Consider the following 4306-nt stretch of genomic DNA (forward strand, 5'->3'; position numbering starts at 1 on the left):
AGAGCATAAGCAATGCAACCTCATTCAAAAATGAGCTATTTAAATTTTTTAAATGAACTACGAATTATTTTTCTTTAAATGTCCTTAATATTTACTACTATAATTTAAAATGTTAAGATTAGTTAATATCCTTTTAAAAAGAATAATCATTATTTTATATACTCTATTGCGAATCAGCACATTAACATATAAGATATAATCTTGTTGTGCTGGTGTTACACTCAATAAACAAACAAACAAACAAACAAACCAATAGTAATATGGGGTTTAAGTAAATGGTATTTGATAGAAGAGCACCATGCTGATATATTTTTCTGAGTCAAGAGTCTAAGGGCCAACCTCACCCCCGAAAACACTCTTAAATCGGATATGGTGAAAATATCGAGCTGAAATAAAGACTTTTAATAATGGAGTTTATCTAACACCCAAACGTTAATGACCCCAAACCTTGGGAGCGAACTCATAGGCCAGTAAAGATCATATGGGATTCAGATAAAGGCATTTTTATTGTTATGCTTTTGCGATATACATATATTTTATTCGTAGGATGGTATTTCACTAAAACCTCTTTAAGGGCAAACAACTTTGCAGAATATTCAGTAGAATAGTCAACTCAGAAACATAGTCAGATGGTTGGAGGTTACCGTAGCGCAGAGGCTAGCATATTCGTCCATGGCGATGAACGCCTGGGTTCGAATTCTGACGGAGACATCAGAAAAAATATTTCTGCTTGATGAAAGCACTCCTTGTCCTGATGATATAACGGCGCAGTGGCAATCAATTTCCCACCGTCAGCTTCCCCCTAAAAACCCATGGTACGATCAAGAGTGTCGAGATGCTACTGAAGTCAATAATGCGCCATACAGAGCAACACTGCAGTCAGTAGCAACGTAAGATGAAGAAAAGATATAGGGAGAAAAGGAGGGAGGAGAAATGTCTATGACACAGTTAGCGTGCTAAGGATATGGACAAAAGAATTTACACAACTGCTTGTGTTCTATGATGGCGCGGAAGAGGATACGCAGAACCAATTCCTGATGATGGTATAGAATGTTTATTTTCTAGTCAGAATGAGGTCCAAGTAGCAGTGACCCGACTAAAAGACAACATGGCAGCAGGAGCCGATTGGTAACCCGCTGAACTATTTAAGAGCAGAGGCGATACGTTATAACAGCTTGTCTGCGCAATCTGGGTAGAAGCACGCATACCCGATGATTGGAACCTCAGCATAATATGTCCCGTAAACAAAAAAGGAGACAAAACGGAATGTGCCAAAACCTAAGATTAATGAGTTAATTGGGCCCTATCAATGCTGGTTTAGACCTGGTAAATCCATCCTACAACAGATATTCACACTGCGCCAAATCCTGAAAAATACCCGAGAAGGACAAACCAGCATCTACCATCTTTTTGTTGACCACAAAGCAGCTTTCGGTACCCCCTTACGTTCAAAGGTATTTTAAGCCATGTCTGATGTTGATATCCCTGCAAAATTAATAAGACTCTGCATGATGACACGTGCTGATACACATTCCTCAATAAGAATAGAAAACAAGTAAAAGCGTGCTAAGTTCGGCCGGGCCGAATCTTATATACCCTCCACCATGGATCGCATTTGTCGAGTTCTTTTCCCGGCATCCTTCTTAGGCAAAAAATAATATAAGAAAAGATTTGTTCTTCTATTAGAGCGATATCAAGATATGGTCCGCTTTGGACCACAATTAAATTATATGTTGGAGACCTGTGTAAAATGTCAACCAATTCGAATGAGAATTGCGCCCTTTGGGGGCTCAAGAAGTCAAGTCCCAAGATCGGTTTATATGGCAGCTCTATCAGGTTATGAACCGAATTGAACCATACTCGGCACAGTTGATATAATAACAAAACACGTCGTTTAATCGGATAAGAATTGCGCACTCTAGAGGCTCAAGAAGTCAAGACCAAAGATCGGTTTATATGGCAGCTATATCAAAACATGGACCGATATGGCCCATTTATAATACCAACCGACCTACATACCGACCTACACTAATAAGGAGTATTTGTGCAAAATTTCAAGCGGCTAGCTTTATTCCTTCGGAAGTTAGTGTTCTTTCGACAGACAGACGGACGGATAGACGGACGGACATGGCTAGATCGACATAAAATGTCGCGACGATCAAGAATACATATTCTTTATGGGGTCTCAGACGAATATTTCGAGTAGTTACAAACAGAATGACGAAATTAGTATACCCCCATCCTATGGTGGAGGGTATAATAATCTCTCCGAACCATTCAATACTAAATGAGGTTTCAGACATAGCGACAACTTACGGTTTGATCTCTTTAATATACTGCTGGAGAAAATTATACGAGATGCAGATGTGAATAGATTTTGCACACTACTCACAAGACAACACGTGCTATACGTCTATGCCGACGACATCGATATCATGGGACGGTCAACAGAAATAGTAAGTGCAGCCTTTGAAAGAGAATCAGTGAAAATGGGTCTGGTAGTAAATGGAGCCCAGACAAAATGAATGGTATCAACTCCCAAAACGCCTTGTACAACCGAGCAGATAAAGCGAATGGAGAAAGTTGGAAACCACAACTTTGAGATAGTCAGTAACTTTATCTACCTAAGCACCGCCGTAACCGAAACGAATGACACCAGCTTTGAAATAAAGCGGAGAATAATACTGGCAAACAGATGCTACTATCGATTCTGTTGGCAGTTAAGAAACAAGACCACCCCTCGACAGACTAAAATTACAGTATACAAGATGCTGATCCTACCCGTGTTGTTATATGGTTCTGAGACATGGGTGTTCTGTAATAGCCAATTAAAGTAAAGTAAATGGGACAATCTACTTGTTTACCTACGATGTGAGAGATAATCCCTATATATATGTTGGTGTGTTTATAGAAAACAAATATGCAGTTAAGCATCATGTGAAATAGTGAAATAAAATTGGCGAGGGCTGACATTCCTATCTTCTCAAAATAGCCCGAACATGAAGCGTAACACGGTCCGAAATTTTGGTAAGCATTAGAAAACCAAAAATTATTCTGTTATTTTACTGGTCTCTATTTAACTTTGTTTGCAGGAACTTTTTAAATTGAAATCCGAAATTCAATTTATGCGGCGAAGGCATTTATACAGCTAATTACAGACGGACGTACCCTTCTTTGGTTAGTATAAGATTGAAAATAAAACTATGCAATTGTATATAAATCTAACACTTTAATTTCTTTTTCAAACAGTTAACTAAAGCTATATAATATTGTGGATATGGCGTAACGGAATTTCTGTGATAATATGGTGCAAGGCGTATTAATCAGATGGCCGCATCAACCCAGCTGATAGAGTTTGATACGTCAATTAATTTTTGAATTCGCCTTACAAAAATATAAACTTCAAAAAATATTTTTTTAATTGATTTTTGCTTTGTTGCTTTTATGGTTCTTAAACTTAGGTTATATTGGCAGCACGCGTCTAACAACCTCAATCGCTGAAAGCTTCACTCAGGGAACTTAGGTCCATGAGTAGCCCCCAAATAGTTTCAAAAAGCGCAAAAGAACACAGAAAAAATTTACGTCAGTACAATGTCAGACACAAGAATGAAGAAGAAGAAGAAGAATCTGCAATTTAAAGCTATATTAGTCAAGAATGGTAAAATGACCATGCGCCTGAAGATAACCATAATCCTGCACCTAGTCACAATCTCAAGTCACAGTCTTCCTACAATATTTGAGCCCTTTGCTAGTAGTAAGCCAACTATTTTGCAATATTCAATATCAGCTCCACTTGCTAACAATCTACCGCTAAAATGACCTAGTGAAAGCTATTCTAGCCTGCCATCTTGGTGGTTTTTTGGGCTAAGCCTTTGCAGCTAATAGGAATTTTGTAAATTTTAAAATTTGTTTTTTTCTAGCTTGACACTCAAAAATAAATAAAGTTCTTGCTCTGTTTGGTCGAAGCAAATTTGCCGAAAATTTAAAATGTAATGGCGAATAGAATTTTATTCGCCTTGCTTATAAATTTTGACATAACAAGTTCCCAAAAAAGATACTTTGTTGTAGCCATTCGCGATGCGGCTACCTTATTAAATACGCCTTGATATGTTGCTTAATCCTTTGCGATTTATTTACAATTGGGAATTGGAAGCTATATCCAAATCTGGACCGATTTGGGTCAAGTTGCAGAATAATGTCGAAGAGCCTAACACAACTCACTGTCCATTTCGGCGACATCGGACAATAAATGCGTCTCGAGAGATGGGTCTATATGGCAGCAATATTCAAATCTGAACCGATCTGT

At 38.1% G+C, this 4306-nt stretch overlaps 1 long non-coding RNA gene across 1 annotated transcript; it reads left to right on the forward strand.

The window, feature by feature from the left end:
* The first annotated feature begins 2284 nt into the window (after positions 1–2284).
* LOC106088837 (uncharacterized) lies at positions 2285–3421 on the forward strand. The gene is made up of 3 exons (XR_001221520.2): positions 2285–3027; positions 3093–3177; positions 3250–3421. It is a non-coding gene; the product is annotated as an uncharacterized LOC106088837 (long non-coding RNA).
* The last annotated feature ends 885 nt before the right edge of the window (positions 3422–4306 follow it).

Source organism: Stomoxys calcitrans, chromosome 3 (assembly GCF_963082655.1).
Source record: "Stomoxys calcitrans chromosome 3, idStoCalc2.1, whole genome shotgun sequence".
Lineage (NCBI taxonomy): Eukaryota > Metazoa > Arthropoda > Insecta > Diptera > Muscidae > Stomoxys > Stomoxys calcitrans.